The 23,114-nt window shown below is 46.4% G+C and overlaps 1 long non-coding RNA gene and 1 other non-coding gene across 4 annotated transcripts in view; one reads left to right on the top strand and one right to left on the bottom strand.

Annotated features, from left to right (window-relative positions):
* Positions 1-23,114, top strand: part of LOC119949500 — a 144,700-nt gene that overhangs the window by 58,173 nt on the left and 63,413 nt on the right. The window lies entirely within an intron of this gene.
* On the bottom strand, positions 5,455-5,526 carry TRNAD-GUC. The gene has a single exon. It is a non-coding gene; the product is annotated as a tRNA-Asp (tRNA).

Genomic DNA, 23,114 nt, shown 5'->3' with positions numbered 1-23,114 from the left:
ACTATGTGCAAAACACAGGAGGGGAGGGTTTCATGTTCTCGCCTGTCCCGCCGTCCACCCCCGGCCCACGTCCTCCCCCTGGCCTGGAATGCCCTGCCTCTGCACATCCGCCAAGCTAGCTCTCCTCCTCCCTTCAAAGCCCTACTGAAAGCTCACCTCCTCCAAGAGGCCTTCCCAGACTGAGCCCCCCTTTTCCTCTCCTCCTTCCCATCACCCTGCCCTACCTCCTTCCCCTCCCCACAGCACCTGTATAGATGTTTGTACAGATTTATTATTCTATTTATTTTACTTGTACATGTTTACTATTCTATTTATTTTGTTAATGATGTGCATTTAGCTTTAATTCTTTTTGTTCTGATGACTTGACTCCTGTCCACATGTTTTGTTTTGTTGTCTGTCTCCCCCGTCTAGACTGTGATCCTGTTGTTGGGTAGGGACCGTCTCTATATGTTGCCAACTTGTACTTCCCAAGTGCTTAGTACAGTGCTCTGCACACAGTAAGCGCTCAATAAATACGATTGAATGAATGAATGGAATTCTGTGGGAATCCCAAGTCCCACAGAAACCTGAGCCTGCGTTTTCATCTCCCACTGGAGGCAACATTCACTCATTCAATCGTATTTATTGAGCGCTTACTGTGTACAGAGCACTGTACTAAGCGCTTGGCAAGTACAAATCAAAGCCAGCTTGGTCAAGAGATGGATTTTCCCAGCTCTAGTGGAAGACACTTCCCCAGTGTGCACTTGGATATCCAGGATTAACAAATCCAGGATATCCACCTCCAGACCAAAGCAATGAAAATGAGAACTCCGTTAGAAAATCCATCTTCCATGGAAAGCACTCGGCTCCTGGAAGTTCTGGCTTTTCACTCCTCAGTCCTAGAAATGAAACACAGACAGGCCGCCCTGAGAGAGTTCGTTAATGAGAGCACATTCATTTATTTCCAACTGGAATTTTCACTGCCCCCCCATGGGTTACAAATTAGTCCTAAAATGGCCTCCTCGGCCCGCACCGCCTCAGCTTTCTCTCCTAAAGTTACCCACGGAATGGCCATTCCAGTCGGAGAAGAACGATTTGACACTTGGGTTCATTCAGTACTTTCACTTTACAGCTCGGTGCCAAGAGGACTGAAATTAGCCAACCCCAAGACAGTCCATTACTGTCCTGGAGACTCCGCATCCTCCCATTTTCGGTGCTCAAATTTATTGTCACGTCATTTTGAGTTAGTGAAATCTCACACGCTAGTCGCTAATTTTATTTTCTTCTCCTCTGCATATGAGGGAATTAGTTGGCTGAGAAATCACAGCATTCAGTTTGCAGTAGAAATGTTAATTTCCCTATTAAAAATGTCCCTGCTTTGTGATACGGGGTGATTGATATTTCGGCAGAATCGGCTGAACCTTCGTCATGGGGTTTATTTATTTAGCCGCCGTTCAATGACAGAGAGAGGAGGGTCTTCTGGAGGCCTTTGGGAATGATCCATGAATCTTTCGTTCCTACAAGTTCCAACTTGTACTTCCCAAGCGCTTAGTACAGTGCTCTGCACACAGTAAGCACTCAATAAATATGATTGATTGATTGATTGATTGACAGGTGAGAGGCAAAGAATGAGGCAAAGAGCAACATGTGATCGATCAGTCGGTCAATCAACGATCTGTACTGAGCGCTTGCTGTGTGCATAGCACTATACTAAGCACTTGGAAAAGTATAATGTAGTGTGAACCCTGCCCACAGAGAGCTTACAGTCTACAGGGAGAGGCAGCCATTTAAGTAGATAAGTAAGATCGATTGACCACGGAGACCCATAAAACCACCTCCTTGCATCATTCAGAACAAATATGGGGTAGATTTAGTAGGCAACAGTGTGGGTTAGACTCCCTCTCCCTATCAGGGAGCACTGTGGCTCAGTGGAAAGAGCCCAGACTTGGGAGTCAGAGGTCATGGGTTCTAATCCTGGCTCCACCACGTGTCAGCTGTGTGACTTTGAGCAAGTTACTTAGCTTCTCTGTGCCTCAGTTACTGCACCTGTAAAATGGGGATTAAAAATGTGAGCCCCATGTGGGACAACCTGATAACGTTGTATCTATCCCAGCACTTAGAACAGTGCTTGGCACATAGTAAGGGTTTAACAAATGCCATAATAATAATTGTTATTATTATTAGTCAATCAATTGGTTGGAGAAGCAGCAGGGCCTAGTGGAGAGAGCACGAGCCCGGGAATAATAATAATAATAATAATGACATTTATTAAGCGCTTACTATGTGCAAAGCACTGTTCTAAGCGCTGGGGGGATACAAGGTGATCAGGTTGTCCCAGGTGGGGCTCACAGTCTTAATCCCCATTTTACAGATGAGGTAACTGAGGCCCAGAGAAGTTAAGTGATTTGCCCAAAGTCACACAGCTGACAAGTGGCGGAGCCAGGATTTGAACCCATGACCTCTGACTCCAAAGCCCGGGCTCTTTCCATTGAGCCACGCTGCTTCTCAGAAGGAATCAGAAGGACCTGGGTTCTAATCCTCACTCTGTCAGTTGCTTGCTGTGTAACCTTGGGCAAGTCACTCAACTTCTCTATGCTTCAATTTCCTCAAAATGTAAAATGGGGATACATGTTCTCCCGCCTACTTTAGACTGTGAACTCCATGCCGGGCAGAAACTGTGTCCAGATAAATTAATTTGTACCTACCCCAGTGCTAAGAACAGTGTTGGACACATAGTAAGCACTGAGCAAATACTAAGGAAAAAACAGTCAGTGCTATTTTTTGAGTGCCTCCTCTAGCCAAAACACTGTCCTTAACTCTTGGGAGACCATAATCCACTCTCTCACCCAAACGTTCAGGTTTGCATTGCTTGCATTCCACCTTAATAATAGCAAGAGTAGTTATTGAACATTTACTCTGTGCTAAGCACTGGGGTAGATACAATAATAACAATAAAAATAATTGTGATATTTGTAAGTGCTAACTATGCACTTACTCTGTTCTAAGCACTGGGATGGATAATCAGGTCAGAGAATCTCTGTCCCATATAGGCTTTGCAGTCTGAAGAGGAGAGAGCACATATTTAACCCTCATTTTACTGATGAGGAAACTGAGGCACAGAGAAGTTGAGAGGCTTGCCTGAGGTCATGGGAGTCAGGATTAGAAACTGGGCTCCCTGACTCTCAGACCCATTGTCTAGGTCAGATAATGATAATGATGATATTTGTTAAGCGCTTACTATGTGCCAAGCACTGTTCTAAGCACTAGATCCTCAGCATTCATGTCGCTATGAATTTGACTGTACATCCAGTGATTTACTTTGATTTCTCCAAATGGAATAGTGTTTACCAAACCGAATGGATTGTGGTCTCCAAAGCGCTTGGCCCATAGTGAAAGCTTAACAAATGCCACAATTAATATTGTGAAAAATTCTTTATGGCTATCATTTTGAACCCAGGCAACCATCTCTCCTCACATCTCACAGCCTATAAATCGTTCATTAAAACATGAGGACGCGCAGGACAGATTCCTTTCTCTGTCTTTCTGGTTCTGGTCCAGGGTACTTGAATATACACTGGCTGGCTGGCTTAAATATTCATAGCCTCCCAGCTCACAGTACGGTAACTTAATAATAAAATATTTTGAAGAGCGAATGATGCCATGGAGCTTGTGATACTACTAATGGATTTGAAGAGGATGCTAATGCATTGTAGGAGGAAGTGAATTGAGCTCTCGTGTGTAAAGGAGGATTATAAAATATAATTATGGAAAAGCAACAGTAGCAGGCTCGAGGAAGTTCGGTTGATGTGTGGGTACTACAAACGACGTGTTTTGTTGATGAGAAAGGAGACTTAGATGGATAGTCGCCGTGCTGGCCATCTTTTCGATTGGGCGATGTGGAGCGCATTATAGAAATAGCCATTTTGTGAACTCCGAAGTGAAAATTAAATGGGGTAAAATGGATCCTGACAGACCCAATGTAGCTTTTCATTTGGAGTAACAGTGGTCTAGGAAGACTAAACGTGAGTTTGAGAACTCCGTAAGGGCTCGGAAAACAGAATACTGGGGGAGAGAAGCATCGGAGGGGAGGTAGACTATTTTTTATTTATTTTAGGAGCTAAACAAAACCGGGAGATTAAATAATTCATGGGTTCCAGCTGGGTGCGGGAGAAGCCAAAGAGCCTTTTGAACATCATCTCCCGGGTCCTTGCATAGAACAGGCTTGTGGCGAGCTGGGAGATCGAAGAGGACGCAAATGGGAAGGGGAGGAGGGCTGCTAAGTCATGAGAATGGGTGAGGCTGGAGAAAGGGAGTGGGCAGTAATAAGAACGGTGGTATTTGTTAAGCGCTTACTATGTGGCAGGCACCGTATTAAGCGCTGGGGCGAATTCAAGTAAATTGGGTTGGATTTCCTGTCCCACACGGGGCTCGCAATCTCAATCTCCATTTTACAGATGAGGTAACTGAGGCCCAGAGAAGTGAGGTGACTTGCCGAAGGTTACACAACAGATGAGTGGCGGAGCCGGGATTGGAAACTTCCAAGTCCCAGGCCCATGTTCCATCCAGCACGCCATGCTGCTTCTCCTGTACTGTTAACACTAAGTTGAGATTGGAAGCCTGTGGAAAGTAGGGAAGGGAGGAAGCAGAGGAAGAAACCTGGGCCTGGGTCCTAATCCTGGCTCCGTCACGGGCCTGCTGAGTGACCTTGAGCAAGTCACTTCACTTTTCCTCATCTGTAAAATGGAGATTCAGTGCCCATTCTCCCTCCCACTTGGATTGCAAACATCATGTGGGACAGGGATTGTATCCAACCCGATTACCTCAAATCTACCTCAGCGTACACTGCTTGATGCATAGCAAGCACTCAACAAATACCATTATCGTTGTTTTATTTTTTATGGTATTTGTTAGGCACTGTGTGAGCCCACTGTTGGGTAGGGATTGTCTCTATATGTTGCCAACTTGTACTTCCCAAATGCTTAGTACAGTGCTCTGCACACAGTAAGCACTCAATAAATACGATTGAATGAATGAATGAAAAGCACTGCTCTAAGTACAATGCTCTGCACCCTGGAAGCACTCAAAAAAATGTGATTGACTGATGGACTGGAAACGTCTCTCATTCATTCAGTCGTATTTATTGAGCACTTACTGTGTGCAGAGCACTGTACTAAGCGCTTGGGAAGTACAAGTTGGCAACATATAGAGACGGTCCCTACCCAACAACGGGCTCACGGTCTAGAAGGGGGAGACAGACAACAAAACAAAATATATTAACAAAATAAAATAAATAGAATAGTAAATATGTACAAGTAAAATAAATAGAGTAATAAATCTGTACAAACATACATACAGGTGCTGTGGGGAGGGGAAGGAGGTAAGGTGGGGGGATGAGGAGGGGGAAAGGAAGGAGGGGGCTCAGTCTGGGAAGGACTCCTGGAAGAGGTGAGCTCTCAGTAGGAAAGATAAAGCAGCCTCCCCGTCAGGGAATCGAACCCGGGTCTCCCGCGTGACAGGCGGGGATACTCACCACTATACTAACAAGGAAGTTCCACTGGGCAACACTCCCCTACTGTACTCTCACACACCTGGCCCTAGTCCGCTGGGGTCAGTATTCCCGAGGGTCCTGAAGGGATCATTCTATCCCTCTGAGAGGAGTTAAGGGAAAAGCAGTGTGGCCTAGGGAATAGAGCCACTTATCTGCTGTGTCACCTTGGACAAGTCGCTTCACTTCTCTGGGCCTCAGTTACCTCATTTGTAAAATGGGTATATGACTTGTAAGCCCCATGTGGCACATGGACTCTGTCCAACCTAATTAGCTTGTATCTACCCCAGTGCTCAGTACAGTGGCTGGCCCGTAGTAAGCACATAACAAATACTATTAAAAAAAAACCCAGAATGAGCAGGCAGAGGTGCAGAGGTTCAGAGCTCAGGAGTGGTGGTGGGTTCCGGGATGGGAGATTCTAGACAGGAGCATGCCCGGGCCAGAGGAATTCCCAGGTGGTTGAGAAGAAAACAACCAATATTCTCCTGAGACTACTCCGCCCACAGGGAGGTGAGCTCACACAGTGGTGGTGGAAAACGGGCCAAAAGTTTATTTCCTGCCCCTGCAGGGATGGATTCACAGCCTCAAACCCACACCTTGATTTATTCACTGGAGTGTGTCTGTTAAGTCTAATTCTTCATTAAGAGAATTAAACAGGGTACCTCATCAGACTGCCTGCCACCCCAACTCTCTCTCTCTCCCTCCACTTTCTCACCTCTTCTTTCTTGTCTCTCTCTCTCTCTCCTTCACTCCCTTTCTCCCTCTCCCCCTATTTCTTTTGCCCCGGTAACAGAAACAAGGAAGCAAGCAAGCAAACAGGAGAAGCAGTATGGCTCACTGAAAAGAGCCCAGGCTTTGGAGTCTGAGGTCATGAGTTCAAATCCCAGCTCTGCCAATTGTCAGCTGTGTGACTTTGGGCAAGTCACTTCACTTCTCTGTGCCTCAGTTCCCTGATCTGGAAAATGAGGATGAAGATTGTGAGCCCCCCGTGGGACAACCTGATCACCTTGTAACCTCCCCAGTGCTTAGAACAGTGCTTTGCACATAGTAAGTGCTTAATAAATGCTATCATGATTATTATTATTTCTTGTGACTAGTTTGGGTCTCGAGAATGCACTGGACATTTCCTTTCAAATGGCTTCCAGGTGTTGGACATTTGTAATAATAATAATAATGTTGGTATTTGTTAAGTGCTTACTATGTGCCAAGCACTGTTCTAAGCGCTGGGGGGGATACAACGTAATCAAGGTTGTCCCACGTGGGGCTCACAGCCTTAATCCCCATTTTACAGATGAGGGAACTGAGGCACAGAGAAGTTAAGTGACTTGCCTAAAGTTACACAGCTGACAAGTGGCAGAGCCGGGATTAGAACCCATGACCTCTGACTCCAAAGCCCGTGTTCTTTCCACTGAGCCCCACCGTGGGACAGCCTGATCACCTTGTAACCTCCCCAGTGCTTAGAACAGTTCTTTGCACATAGTAAGTGCTTAATAAATGCCACTATTATTATTATTATTATTATTATTATTATTATTATTATTATTATTATTATTATTACTTGGGTACTCTGCAAGTCTCAGACATTTCCACTTGCGGGGCTCATAGTAAATCATAGGGCTCTACCCACTAGGCATTCTGCCACCCCAGTTGCTGTTAATGCACTTAGAGGCAGCCCAGAAATGGTACCCAGGATGCTGTAACCTATCTTTTTTTTTATGGTTTTGTTAAGCACTTACTATGTGCCAGGCACTGTATTAAGTGCCAGGGTAGATGCCAGCTAATCAGGTTGGACACAGTCCTTGTCCCACATGGGGTTCACAGTCTCAATCCCCATTTTACAGATGAGGTAACGGAGGCCCAGAGAAGGGAAGTGATTTGCCCAAGGTCCCACAGCAGACAAGCGGCGATTAGAACCCACGACCTTCGGAGTACCAGGCTTGTGCTTTATCCACGACACCATTCCCATACCTGAGTTTAGGAGCATATTTATCACTTCTTCCTTTAATAGCATCCCATCACCATCCCTCTCCTAGAATGCACAAACTACCCGCCTTGTGCAGGATGACTCCCGGAAAATGATCAAGAAAGGCAAAGAAAATCGATTTCTTAGCGTATTTGCGGGTGGCACTTAGCAAGCAAGAGGAAAAACCAGTGAGAAGATGCCCGGAGCAAATTTTTATTTAGACTTGTTTCTGGAAAGGTAAGAGCAGCAGCAATAATCCCTTTACTCAGCATCTTTAAGGAATCGGCAGCAGAAACAGCCAGGATCTTGGCAACATTATCCAAAAAGGACTTTGGAGCAGGCTTGCCCGTTACATTCCCCAAGCTTCACTCATTTTGAGAAATTTGGAACCGTGTTTTGCCACTTTAGAGATAATCCATGAAAGCTTCCTCCCTTCAGACAGTAATAAATCATTCCCTCTACTAAAAGCCTTGATGTCATTTGAAATTTATTGCATAGAGCCGGTAGTGGACTTAAAAGCCATTTCACGTGTCTTATTACTTCAATCATCTAATTTATGGTTTCAGCCTCCATTGTAGTTGAAAAGGAATTTTCCTTCTCCTGATCAATATGATTTTTGTTTCGCGTCCATTTCCCGCTCCGCCTCCTCTCCTGGATTTCACGTTACGTGGAGTCATCACAATAATGTATAGTCTTTGGAATGCAGCTTGAAAGAAAGGGTCTAGCGAGGTGCATGTAGAGGAACTGAGCTTTAGCAGCTCTTACCTGCATTTCAGTGTAATGAAAAGACCCTGGGTTTAGGAATCAGGGGACCTGGGTTCTAATCCTCCGGCCATCGCTTGTGCATGATCTTAGGCAAGTCACTTAACATCTCTGTACCTCAGTTTCCCAATCTCTCAAATGGGGAGGAAAAATCAATTCACCCTCCCCCTTCGACTACAACAGGGACTGTATCTGATTGTATTATGCTTTATGTCTTATTATGTATTATGGCACATAAGTCAGTGCTTAACAAATACCACAATTATTATTATAATATCTTCGTTGTAAGTTGAGCAAGCTTGCCCTCGGGCAGGAGAAACTGTGATGAGCTTGGGAAGAGCTCATTTGGAATATGTCTCCTCAGAGGGAGTGGGAAGGAAGCCTGCCCAGAGAAGTAGTGTTGCCTAGTGGGTAAAGCATGGGCTTGGGAGTCTGGAGGACCTGACTACTAATTCCGGCTCTGCCACATGTCTGCTGTGTACCCCTGGGCAAGTCACTTCACTTCTCAGGGCCTAAGTTACTTCATCTGTAAAATGGGGATTTAGAGTGTGAGCCCCAAGTGGGCCAGGGACTGTGTCCACCCGATTGGCTTGTATCCACCCCAGTGCTTAGAACAGTGCTTGGCCCATAGTAAGCATTTAACAGATACCACAATTATTATTATTACTATTATTAAAGTGGACACCAAGGACTCCTGGCTAGCTAGTGGCCAGTACCTGGTGGCATTCTACCTGCCAGTCAGTGGGGAGAGTAGCACGCTGCTAAATCAATAAGCCTGTGCCTAGATTATAAAGGAGCTCATCCACTGGGCTCTCTTCTGCCCTCCACCCTGTGCCTTTTTTTTTCCTCAAATGGTATTTATTAAGCACTTACTATGTGTCAAAGCACTGTTCTAAGCACTGAGGTAGATGCAAGTTAATCAGTCCAGATACAGTCCCTGTCCCACTTGAGACTCACAATCTAAGTAAGAGGAAGGAAAGTTATTGAATCCACATTTTGCAGTTGAGGAAACAGAGGCACAGAGAATCAATCATCTTTTTTGAGTGTTTGCTTTCATTCAATCATATCTATTGGGCGCTTTCTGTGTGAAGAGCACTTTACTTAGCATTGGGAGAGTAGACTACAACAATAAGTAGACACATTCCCTGCCCACAACGAGCTTACAGTCTAGAGAAGCATCACAGTGGATAGAGCACGGGCCTGGGAATTCGAAGGTCATGGGTTCTAAATCCGTCTCTGCCACATGTCTGCTGTGTGACCTTGGGCAAGTCACTCCACTTGTCTGTGGCTCAGGTAACTGGGGAGGGGGGTGTGCCAGCCAGAACACCTGTCCAACATCTGACCCGCCACTGATGGGGTCTCGTGGGTGAGGGCGGGTTGAAGAACAATGGAGAAGATTGACGGTGCCCAGGTGCTCCTCATTCAACCTGTGACTGCACTGATTTTTATAGTCTGCCCCAGGGTCAGAGTGCGGAGGTAACCTCTGTCTCTTCTGCAGCAGTCACCGATTGGCCGAGCATCTCCCAGTCTCTTATTAGCCAGTCCTCCTTCCTACCAGAAAGTGCCACATGGTATTTGAGTCCCCCACCCCCTGATAATAATAATGATGGTGGCATTTGTTAAGTGCTTACAACGTGCCAAGCTCTGTTCTAAGCGCTGGGGTAGATACAAGGTAATCAGGTTGTCCCACGTGGGGCTCACAGTCTTAATCCCCATTTTACAGATAAGGCAACTGAGGCTCAGAGAAATGAAGTGATTTGCCCAAAGTCACACTGCTGTTAAGTGGCAGAGCCGGGATTAGAACTCTGACTCCCAAGCCTGTGCTCTTTCCACTAAGCCACGCTACTTCTCATAAGAATTTAGATATTCACCCCACTATTCCCTAACCACAGCATGTATGTAATATCCTTTTAAACTCTGTAGCTTCCCGTTACCTGTAATTTATTTTAGCATCTGTCTCCACTGCTAGATTGTAAGCTCCTTTACAGCAAGGATCATGTTTTAGACAGGTAGCGTGGCCCAGTGGAAAAAGCACGGGCCTGAGATTCAGATTACCTGGGTTCTAATCCCGGATCCACCACTTGTCTGTTGTGAGACCTTGGGCAAGTCACTTAACTTCTCTGTGCCTCAGCAAGGTGTTGGTATCATGATCCAGAGCCTCTTCCGCTGCCAGGATTTGGGACCATCTCACAAAGGAACAACTAGGTGTTGCTGGTATATCCGGGCCCAGGTGTCGAGAGAGGTTTATGACTCTCCCCAGGCAGGAAAAGCATGTACTTAAGGGGACATAGCTAGGAACACTTACCATGAAGCACTTCCTGAAAACTTTCTCTCTTTTCCTCTTGGCCTTATTAGTTCTTAGAATCAAACCAGAGACATGTCTTGATTCAGTCTGACTTCTGTCACCGAGAGAACCCAAAGGTTCCTGCATTTAATAATAATAATAATGGCATTTATTAAGCGCTTACTATGTGCAAAACACTGTTCTAAGCGCTGGGGAGGTTACAAGGTGATCAGGTTGTCCCACGGGGGGCTCACGGTCTTAATCCCCATTTTCCAGATGAGGTAACTGAGTCACAGAGAAGTTAAGTGACTTGCCCAAAGTCACACAGCTGGCAATTGGCGGAGGCAGGATTTGAACCCAAGACCTCTGACTCCAAAGCCCGTGCTCTTTCCACTGAGCCATGCTGCTGTTTGACTCCTTTATTTTTATTTTGGTTTGGTTTATTTGGTTTGGTTTATTTTGGTTCATTTGGTTTGTCCCCTTGCCTCAACCACTATCTGGAGACCATTTTTACATCTTAGCTCTGGAAGGAAGACAGGAGGAGATTTGGGAGCTGGAGTGGGTCTTTTTTTTTTTTAATGGTATTTGGATGTGCTTACTATGTGTCAAGCACTGTTCTTAGTACTGGGGTAGATATAAATCCATCAGGTGAGACACAGTCCCCATCCCACGTGGGGCTGAGTAGGAGGGAGAATGGGTATTGAATCCCCATTTTACAGTTGAAGAAACTGAAATACAGAGAAGATAATTGATTTGCCCAAGGTCACACGGCAGACAAGTGCTGAACCAGAATTAGAGCCCAGGTCTATTTTTTAACGTAATTTGTTAAGCACTTACTATGTGCTAGGCACTGTACTAAGCGCTGGGGTAGATACAAGGTTGGACCCAGTCCATGTCCCAGATGGAGCTCAGTCTTAATTACCATTTTACAGATGAGGTAACTGAGGCACAAGGTCAAAGAGCAGATGAGTGGTGGAGCCGGGATTAGAACCTTGGCCTTTCTGATTCCTAGGCCCGCGCTCTTTCCATTGGGCCACCTTTTTTTTCGAGGTCTGATCTTTCATTTGCCGTCTTCTTAAATTAAGCAGAACACGGACATGAGAAATAGAGAAGGGGAAGGAAGAGCGAGAGAAACGCAGAGTTTCCTTCAACCGGGACACAAGGGGAAGGGAGAGACCTGGGGCACCTGGGATTACGGGTAATATCCAAGTGTGACACGGAACATGGTAGAAGAGACAAAACTTTCTCTGTTTCTGAAAGCATCTTCTCTTTCCCTTCCTCCTCCCCCACCGCCCTATTAATTAGAAGCCGCCAGAGACGTTATCTGCCGCACAATGAGTGTTTGTATAGGCTGCATTCTTGACAGGGCAGGCAAGCCATTTGAGGGGTGGGTAGTTAATTGGTTTAGGCAAAGTGTCTGGACTCGCACCCGAGACATTTCCTAACTGTTCCTCCCGCAGCTGGTCTCCCCGAGAGTGGGTTGGAGCCAAGAGGTTGTGTAGAGGCTAGTGATCCCCTTTCAGAACTTCACCACATTCCCGGGGTTCTGGAAATCCAACCGATTGGCTTTTTCCCACCTCTTCTACTCCCTCACACGGTTGCTGGGAAGCAGGAGAGGACTGGAGGGTGGAATTGGAGTGGCCCTCTTAGTCTTCGTTCCCTGAGTGCCTCTTTGGGCATTACAGGGCTCATCCGAGCGTCTCACTGCCGCCGTCGGAGACGTGTCTCTGGGCCGGAAACTTGCCCAAAGTCACACAGCTGATAAGTCGTGGAAGTGGAACTAGAACCCATGACCTCTGACTCCTTAGCCACGCTGTTTCCCTCTAGGAAGTAGCAGTCCCTGCCCTCAAGTAGTTTACATTTTGGTGGGGTGAGGAGGAGGGGAAGGGCAGGCATGAAAATCAATTACAGATAAGAAGAAGCGACATCAAAGTTCTATTCCACTCTCACTGAAAATTGACATAATGGCTATTCCGGAGCCAAAAATGATGGGCAGCTTTTAGGAGAAACTTAGCCCCCATTAAGCCCTTTTCCATTTTCTTATATTAGGTGTTATCTTCAGTATTGTTTGAACAATTCCACCAAAAGACAGAAACAGTGAAATGAAAAACAGCAGAGGCTTTCACCCTCCCATCCCTTATTTACCCGATAAATGCATCTCTGGCTTCATATGGAAAAGGGGATTAAAATCCTCTTTTAATTTTTCTCTAACGTGGCTTTCCAAGAACTCGGCTGGTAGAAGAGATGTGCCGATCTCCCAGTCCTCATTCTAGATTAAATTGTCTCATTAAAATACCCTGCTCATGTAAGCACTATTTCACAGTTCAGGCACCTCCAGATTCTATGAAACAGCTGTGCAAAGGTCAAGTCTAGGAGGGCAATAACAGAAGAAAGCACACCATCAAAATACGGTTCTTAAGCTTTCCCAGTCACCTCTGTTTACAAATTTCCTGACACAAGGTGGAATTTTTCCTGACATGGTCCATTTTTCACCGAGACTGTCTCCAGGACTCCTTTGGGAACCGACCCTGACATCTCTCTCACTTTGAAGACTTCCCGGCCGTCGGCATTTTTGGGGAGGGAGGAGATGCTTGGTGAGGAAGCCATGGGTCGATATTCTCAGCGGGAAGAGCGAGGGTGCCAGTGAGCTGTATGATTTTAATGGAATGCTTTTTTAAGCTTTTGCCTTATCTCCTCTTCCTGACTGCAAGCTCCTTTAGGGCCAACTGGTAAACTGGGACCCCTCTTCCCTTGGAAGGGACCACCATGTGGATAGGTTGGTGGTGTTTATTCCCCCAAATCAGAGCCTGCCCTCCCTCTCCCTGGATCAGCCAGTTTTCTGGATCTTCACCCCAGTCCAGGGCAGGAGGAAATCTCCTCTGTTCCTCCTCAATTCTCCCTCTTCCCTGTCCCTCTCTCCCCTTCCCTCTCTTACTTTTCTCCCTCCCTCCACCCTCTTTTTTCTTCCCCCTCCCCACAAACATCTAGGGGTGCTTGATATTTTAAACCTGGTCACCCCAGCTGGGCTCCCTGTGTTGGCATTTTTGCATTTTCTTTTTTTTCTTCTTCTTTTCTTGCTGCTCAAATTCTCCTTCCCTTGTTGCCTGTGACTGGAAAAATAAGCGTACAGAGCATTTTGCATTCTCCGAATGTACCACACAGTAATTCTGCTGTCTGAAAACTCTGTAATGTCAATAATTGATGCACTTGAGAAGTGGTAATTAAATTAGTTAATTATGCTGGTAAAATTACATGCAATTATGTGACTGCAGGGTATGTTTAGTAAATTAGGCTTTCCCATACTCACTACATATTGTGGTGCCAATTTTGTTCCTTGATGATTAGGTAGCTTTTGATACTTCTTAATTGATTTAATACCTGGATCTTCATTAACTCTCGATTGCTATGCTATGTATGTCTGTCATTTTTCTCTTCGATAGTTTATCGGGTATCATTTGATGAGAGAAAATATACATTTACCATGCAGGCTGGCAGATAACTTGAATCCTCTTATTTTATCCCTCATGGATTTTAAAATCTTGAGTCTTTTGGCAAATCATCTGGTCCAAGTGTGAGGTGACTCATGGAGTCGTGTGTGAGTCCGATCGTGGAAACATCCCTCGGCCCCGTCAAAAAGAATGATTCATCTCGATGATTTTCACTCTGGAAGAACAAAATAAAATGAATGTTTCCAAAAGGGAAGGAAAAAAGAAATCTGGGGACCGTCACTGTTTGGCATTGGGGTAGCCACCTTGATGAAATCTGGGGTGGTGTCAAAGGCCTGGGACAATATCACGCGTGAAAGAAATCTTTCGATTTCCTAAAGAGGTGAGTCCAGGGGAGCTGATAAGTTGGGGAGGGTGTGGATGGCGATGGTAAGGATGATGATGATCATATGTTAATGGCGATGGTGAAGATGAGAAGGATGGTGATGAGGGGAGGATGACAACAGTGAGAAAGATGAGGAAGGTGAGGAAGATAAGGAAGGTGATGATGGTGAGGATGGTGATAGTGAGAATGGTGGTGATGAAGACGAGGACTCAACCAAGAAGACTTCTATGATTAAGTACTTTTTCCCCAACTCCTTCTCACCTCTGCGCTTGATCTGTGACCTTTGAGCATTTGGTATTTGCCCCACTCTCAGCCCCACAGCACTTATGTACAGATCTATTAATTTTATATTATAAATTACGTACTGATATTAATGTCTGTCTCCCCCTCTAATCTGGTCAGACACAGCCCTTGTCCCTCAGGAGCCTCACAGTCTAGGAGGGAGAATGGGTATTTCACCCCCATTTTACAGATGACAAAACAGAGGCCCAGAGAAGTGAAGCGATTTACCCAAGATCACACAGCAGGCAAGTGGCAGGAGCAGGATTAGAAGCCAGGTCGTCTGCTTTCCAGACCCATGCTCTTTCCTCTAGTCCATGCTGCTCCCTAGAGAGAGCATCTTCAGCCTTGGCTCGGGCAGCGGGGGTGACACTGTATTGTTTTGCCATGGGATGGCACCTCCCCTCCGAAATTCCCCCTTAGGTGTTCCTTGTAGTCAGTTCCCAAATTTGCAGAGAAGGCAGTGCTCTCTCTGGCAGGGCAGCAACTCGACAGAGAATCGTCCCCAGGAATTGCCGTCCATTCCGACTGCAGCCCTGAGTCCCCCCTGAGCATGGCCTAGTGGATAAAGCCCGGACCCGGGAGTCGGAAGGTCATGGATTCTAATCCCAGCTCCGCCCCGTGTCTGCAGTGTGGCCTTGGGCAAGTCACTTCACTTCCCTGGGCCTTGGTTCCCTCATCCGGAAAATGGGGATTGAGACCGTGAGCCCCACGTGGGACAGGGACTGTGTCCAATCTGATTTGATTGTATCCACCCCAGCGCTTAGCACGGTGCCTGACACATAGTAAGTGCTTTACAAATACCATAATTATTACTATTAGTAGTAGTGTTAGTATCAACCCACCAGTGAGCTGCCAAGGACAGGACCTGACTGTCAGAGGCAAGAACCAGGGACGAGGCGAGAAAGGGCCCCGAAACGCATCATGGATTCCCATCGACCCTGCTAGGGAGACTGCAAGACGACCTCCCCCACCCCCTCTTTGCCACAGGATGCAAAGCCTCGGTCTTCCTCTCCTTCTCCAATCTGAGGCCCAGCTGCCCCTCTGACCACGGCCCCCTCAGAGGAGAGGAGGGAAGGTCTGGTGATAAGCCCCGAAGGCATTTCGGTCAGGGATGTTTGTGAAGGGCAGGGAGAGAGGGCTTTTTCCAGATAAATAATACCTGAGAGGTAGGTGGGAGATGCAACTCTTAAAGCTCTTTGCTTGGCACCTGGGTTTCAGCAGAGCTGGCTCTTGTCCATCCCCACAGATGGCCAGGCTCTCTGGCAGCCAAGACTCCATGTAGGAGTGTCAGAAATGGGTACCAAGGGTGGGATTTCTGTCCAGGTGCCCTGGGCCTGTCTGTCAGCGTGTCTGTCCTAAGCTCCTGTGTCCCCCACCCCAGGAAAGGCAGCTGAGTGGGATGGAAGACCACTTTTAGCGAAATCCACCTCAGGTGGAAATATCCAGTCCTGTTGTATCTCTCCCTTCCACTACCAGCGAGGGCACAAGGTTCGCTTCAGTCAATCAGTGGTATTTATTGAGCGCTGTTTACAGAGCACTGGACTAAGCACTTGGGTGAGAACAGATGAGGAAGGAGGCCCAATTCCTGCTCTCCAGGAGGTGGATTTCTTAGGTGATTCCCACGATGTGCAGACCACCTTCTATAGCTGGGCCTCTGCCAGCTAATTCATCTACTTAGATGCAAGGTTTACCAAGCGGTGGAAGAGAACTTTGTGTGCTTTGCTGAGGAGTGTGAGTGATAGTAGGAGGTCAGCAAGTTAAGTTAGGAGAAGCAAGGTGCCTAGTGGAAAGAACATGGGCTTAGGAGTCGGAAGAGCTGGGTCCTAATCCCCCGGCTCTGCCATTTACTTGCTGTGTGACCAAGTTGCTTAACTTCTCCAGGCCTCAGTTTCCTCAGCTGAGAAGTGGGGATTCATTACCTATGCTCCCTCCTATTCAGACAGTGAATCCCTTGTGGATTGATTAACTTGAATCTACCCCAGAGCTTAGAAGAGTGCTTGACACGTAGTAAGTGCTTAACAAATACAGTAATAATGATAACAATAATGATATTAAGAATAAGCAGGAGGGAGAGAGCTGATTGAGTGCTTTAAAGTTGATGATAAGGCGTTTCTGTTTGATGTGGTGGTGGTGGGCCACGAATGGAGGTTTTTGAGGAGAGGGGAGACATGGACTGAACAGTCTTTTAGAAAAATGTTCCGGGCAGCCTAGTGAAATGTGGAATGGAGAGGGGAGAGACAGGATTAAAAGAGATCAGCAAGGAAACCAACGCAGTGGTCAAGGCGGTTAATGATGAGTGCATGAATCAGCAGGTGGTAGCAGTTGGATTAAGCAGAAAGGGTGGATTCTAGAAATGCTGTGAAGATAGAACCAAAAAGATGCTGTGGCGGATTGAACGTATGTAGTACAGTGCTCTGCACATAGTAAGCGCTCAGTAAATACCACTGAGCTGAGATATCTGGCTGAGAGATTGATCGCTTGAATTGAGACCTGTGGTTCCACGAACAGTCACTCTCAGTGAAGCCGAGTGTCAATCCAGTGAATTCCGTTCAGCTGCATAGCTCGCATAGTCCTCACGGTGCCACATTTCGGCACCCGGAGGGGTGGTGATGGGAAGATGAAAAGGGAGAACCCTCCGGGCCATTAATCAAATCCCATTCACCACCCACTTCACACAGGTGAAACAACGAACGGAACAAAGGAAAAATGACTTGAACAATCCACCATCGAGCCGAGATGTGGCTTACAGAAAGTATAGATGTTTGTTCGCACTCCTTGGGAGGAGCTGGTCGCCTCTGCCAGTGAAGTAAAGGAGAAATGTTGGGTACTATCCGCCAAGCGCTGTTCTAAACGCTGGGGTAGATACAAGTTCATCAGGTTGGACACAGTCCCTGTCCCGCATGGGGTTCACATTCTTCCAGGCATCAGAAGTAACCCTAACTAAATCATGTGACGGCAGACCAAATCTTTCAACTTTTGGTCTCTTGATTAGATGCCAAACCGCCATCCCAATCTTGTGTCGGGCCTACCATGGCCATGGCTGTTGATTCTCCAGATTCAATCAAAAAATACACTTAATAGAGAGAAAACAGATTCCCTCTTTTTATGGCCCCAGTAAATACTTCTGCTGGCAAATGTGTTTGGGGGGGCTTTTTATTTATGGATTCTCACGACGCCGTAGCACTTTTGTCTTTTTAAGTGCTGTGCATTTATAGAGCTGGGTGATCGTTTTCTGGTTGATTTCACAGTGAGCTCTTGCAAAACTAGTTGGAATAGTAATAGTTTCATACTGTTATATACTTTCCCCCCCTTGAGTCCCAAGTTAAATCTCTTGCATTCTTCCAGGGGACGTGGTAGAATATTATGCTGAACGCTCTTAGGCTATTAACTTGGGTGTTGCTATTGATTTCCTTTCTCCATGCAGCACATAAAGCATGTAAATGTTTCCTGTTAAAGAAAACAAAATCTGAACAACCAACAGCCCTAGCAGCAAAATGAAGGTTGGGGAATTTTCTACCAAGAAGTAGTGTGGGGAGCGATTCTTCCTAGGAATGATGAAATGAGGCTGAAAGGGAGAGTTTAGTCCTTGTGGCAGATAGTGAAGGGTTTCAGAGCTCTAAAACACCATTCTAACAGACAAACTCCTTGGGGGCAGGAGATGTGTCTGTTTTATTGTTACACTGTACTCTCCCAAGTGCTCAGTACAGTGCTCTACGCACACAGTAAGTGCTCAATAAATACGATTGAATGAATGAATCAACCAATCCTATTTTTTGGAGGATTTACTCTGTACAGACCCCTGTACGAACCTTTCAGGAAAATACAATAGTGTTAGTAGGAGCTTACGGTCTACCTCGGGGGAGTCAGGCACTAAAATAAATTAGTAAGGGGTTTTCACTTGATGGGAGGGCGAATGGGTAGCCGTGGGAAGTTTTTCATTCATTCAGTCGTATTTACTGAGCGCTTACTGTGTGCCGAGCCCCGTACTAAGTGCTTGGGAAAGTATGATACAGCAATAGACTCACCCTGGATCGCAAAATAGGAAGTGTTTTTTTCCTTCCTTCTGCATGGCTTTATGGATACAGCATAAGACCAGGAGTCAGAAGACTTGGGTTCTAATCCCAACCCTGCCACTATCCTTTATGTGACCTTGGAAAGGTCGTTTAACTTCTCTGGGCCCCAGTTTCTTCCTCTTTCTCTGCCTTTTCCTCCCTCACTTTCTCCCTCAATCTTTCCTTCCATTTCTCTCTCCCTCCCATTCCCCTTTCCTCTCTTCCTTGCTCCTTCTATTTCCCCCTTCATCTTTCCTCCTTTCCCTTATTCTCATCCTTTTCCCCCTTCCTCTTTCCCTCCTTGGACATAGACAGACACTTCTCCCTCTTCACGTTGGGGCCATTTGCTCCCTCTTCCATAACCGGGAGGGGAGAATAAGTTTACTAAGCAAATTTCCCAGAGTTTCCTTCTCCGTGCCCAGAGAGGAGTCCTGAGCTCCCAGCCTCTGATTCTCAGCCCCATCACCCTCCTTCCTGGCGGCAGCTGGGTTTCCCAGGGTTCACCCTCCCCATGAAGACTGGTGAGCCACAGGAACCAAAGCCATTCTTCGAGGGGCTTTGGCTGCTGGAAATGGAGAAAAGGCCTACAAATAGACACATATAAAGAAAGGGAACAGGGGCCAAGCCCCTTCCCTGGGCGGTTGCCATTTCTTTACTGTGGGAACTCGATTCAGCTTCCCTCAGTGCCCCAAATCCACCCGCGTTTCCAAAACAACCACCGAAGCTCGCTCTTTGGGAAAAAAAAAAACACAAAACTCTCGATAGCGGTGTTGGCTCCCTGGGTGAAGCCATTTGAAACTCGCAACTGGGAAACTCTCACCTTCCTTAGACTCTCCAACCCTGTTTGTGATGCGAGCCTCTGTCAGAGCTGCTCAAATCCACACAATCCGGTTGGTATCAATAATTGTAGCATTTATTAAGTGCTTATCACATGCCAAGATCAGTCAGGGAGATGGAGGATAATTAGATTGGAAACATCCTCTGTTGCTCATGGGCTTCCCAGGTGAAGTAGAGAAGGTTTTTAATCCCCATTTTACAGAGGAGGAAACAAAGGCACAGAGAAGTGACCTGCCCAAGGTCACGCAGCAGTGCTGGGGTTGGAACCCGGGGTGTCTGATGAATCCCAATCTTGTGCTCTTGGGCAAGTCACTGTAATAATAATAATAATGGCATTTGTTAAGTTCTTACTATTTGCAAAGCACTGTTCTAAACATTGGGGAGGCTACAAGGTGATCAGGTTGTCCCCATGGGGGGCTCACAGTCAATCCCCATTTTACAGATGAGGTAACTGAAGCACAGAGAAGTGAAGTGACTTGCTCAAAGTCACACAGCTGGCAACTGGCAAAGTTAGGATTTGAACCCATGACCACTGACTCCAAAGCCCATGCTCTTTCCACTGAGTCACACTGCTTCTCCACTGTACTTATGCAGCCCCATGTGGGACAACCTGATTACCTTGTATCTACCCCTGTGCTTAGAACAGTGCTCGGCACATAGTAAGCGATTAACAAATGTTATTATTATTATTATTAGTGTAGTAGTAGTAGTAGTAGTAGTAGTAGTAGTAGTAGTAGTAGTAGTAGTAGTAGTAGTATTACTTGGGCAAGTTACGGGAAGCAGTGTGGCCTGGTGGAAAGTGTCCAGGCCTTGGAGTCGGAGGGCTTGAATCCTAATCCCAGTTCTGCCAATTGTTTGCTATGCGACCCCTGGACAAGTCACTTGACTTCTCTGTACCTCAGTTTCCTCTCCCTCCTAGTTAGACCGTAAGCCCCATGAGGGACAGGGATTGTGTCCTACCTAATCAACCTTTACCTACCACAGTGCTTAGAACAGTGTTTGATACATAGCTAACAAATACAGTGAAAAAAGCCTCACCATGCTTCAGTTTCTTCAACTATAAAATGGGGATCGAATAGCTGGTTCTCCCTCCACTAGAAATTGTGGGGCCCACAGCCCCAGTACAATTCTCTGCACATAGTAAGTGCTCAGTAAATACCACTGATTAATAGTGCAGTGCTTGGAACATAGTAAGTGCAAACAAATACCACAGTTACTATTATTTCTGGGAATGAAATGCTTTTGTGAAAGGAGTGAAGTCCTTGAGAGTTTGGGGATAATAACTGTGGCATTTGTTAAGTGCTTACTATGTGCCAGGCACTGTACTAAGCGCTGGGGTAGTTACAAGGTAAATGAGTTGGACACAATCCCTGTCCCACATGGGGATCGCAGTCTAAATCCCCACTTTGCAGAGGAGGTAATGGAGGCCCAGAGAAGTGAAGTGGCTTGCCTAAGGTCACACAGCAGACAAGTAGTGGGGCTGGGATTAGAACCCAGGTGCTTCTGACTCCTGGGCCCATGTTCATTCCACTAGGCCATGCCAATTATTATTATTATTATTATTATTATTATTATTATTATTATTATAGAGCCTAGCTGGAATTCACCATTGAAGCCAGGAGTTAGGGGGGTGGGGGGACTTTGGGAGTAAGGGGGCATCCAGGCCTTACGGGAGTGGATTGGTGAAGGGTGGGAAAAGGAGGGAATTGTTGGAGCTAATAATTGAGCATACTCTGCCATGGGGTGTAGGGGCTGAGAGAAGGTTACAGAGCAGAGGCAGTGAGGAGAGGAAAGGGGAGGACCAGTGACAAGCAGAGTCCTGGGAATCAGAGGACCTGGGTTCTAATCCCTCCTCTGCCACTTGCTCACCACGTGACTTGGGCAAGGCACTTCACTTCTCTGTGCCTCAGTTTTCTCATCTGTCAAATGAGGATTCAGTGTCTGTTGTCCTTCTCCTTTAGACCGTGAGTCCCATGAGGGATGGGGACTGTGTCCAACCTGATCATCTTCTGTCTCCTCCAGCCCTCAGTATGGTGCTCAGCACATAGTAAGCACTTAACAAATATCACAATTATTATTATTGGTGGAGGTAGGAAATGGAAGGGGAGTCTCTCTATAGTCTGAGACTGGATCTGTTTCAGAGTTACCACATTCATTTTGCTGGGGGGGTATGGGGGAATCATGGGGTCACTTACAAACCAAACTGTTGCCTATGACTAATTTTCTTTTCTGGTAACAATTTGCGCTCATGTTCTGAGGGTTTTATTTGCCTAAATTAGGTTGTAAACTTTTTGGGCCTGCGACCAATTCTGTTTTTATGGGTTTGGGAAGACAATGGTGAGTATTTACTGTCTTTCTCCAGCTGGGGTTTGCAGCATGGTTTGATGGGAGGGGGTAAAGAGTGTTGGGGGTTCCCACAGGACCAGAGGCAGGAGAAAAAGGCAGTTTGGTGAGCTACTTAATTCATTTTTCTAATCGTATTTATTGAGCACTTACTGTGTGCAGAGAACTATACTAAGTGCTTGGGAGAGGACGATATAACAATAAACATTCCCTGCCCACAGTGAGCTCACAGATTATGGGGGAGACAGCCATTAGTAGAAATAAATAAATTACAGGTTTGGACATAAGTGCTGTGGGGCTGGGAGGAGGGATGGATACTGGGAGCAAGTCAGGACCATGCAGAAGGGAGTGGGAGGAGAGGAAAGGAGGGCTTAGTCAGGGAAGGCCTCTTGGCGAAGTTATTTCTGGTGGCGTTTTGGCCTGTGCCATCTTGCAGGGCTAGAGAGTGGGGGCTCCTGTCCCTCAATAAATGCTTTTTTGGCCTTTCCTGAGACCATCCCTCATTTTCTGGGAAAGCTGTGTCGCCCACCTCTTCCCATCACCAAACGGATCTACTTGTCCCCCACTCAGGGCTGCACAGTTCCAGGCACAATTCATCATTGAATCCTCAATCAATCCATGGTATTTATTGAGCACTCACAGAGTGCAGTGCACTGTACTAAGAGCTTGGCTCCTCGATCTTTTTTGCCCTGGCTGTGAGCTCTGGAGAAGGGCCTGAAATTGAGATACTCACAAACTGAAACTCTTCAGCAATCCCAGTTTCCTTGAATCAGAAGAATTTGATCCCCAGAAGTATGGTTTAGTGGCTAGACCCCAGGCCTTGAAGTCAAGAAGGACCTGAGTTCTAATCCTGGCTTTGCCACTTGTCTGCTGTGTGATCTTTGGAAAAGTCACTTTACGTCTCCGGGCCTCAGTTCCTTTATCTACAAAATGGGGATTAAGACTGAGAGTACTGAGAGTACAGTACTGAGAGACTGAGTGGGACCGGGACTGTGTCCAACTTGATTAGCTTCCATCTACCCCGGAGCTTAATACAGTGCCTGGCACCTACTAAGCACTTAATAAATACCATAAAAAACTGTCCCTGTCCACAAGAAGATCACAGGCTAGAAGGGGAGACAGACATTAATATAAATAAATTGCAGATACATACAGACATATACATATGTGCTGTGGGGATGGGAGGGAGGATGAATGAAGGAGCAAGTAAGAGCGCTACAGAAAAGCGGGAGAAGT

Source organism: Tachyglossus aculeatus, chromosome X2 (genome assembly GCF_015852505.1).
Source record: "Tachyglossus aculeatus isolate mTacAcu1 chromosome X2, mTacAcu1.pri, whole genome shotgun sequence".
Classification (NCBI taxonomy): Eukaryota; Metazoa; Chordata; class Mammalia; order Monotremata; family Tachyglossidae; genus Tachyglossus; species Tachyglossus aculeatus.
The sequence above is the reverse complement of the archived record's forward strand: the minus strand, read 5'-3'. Positions and strand labels throughout refer to the sequence as shown.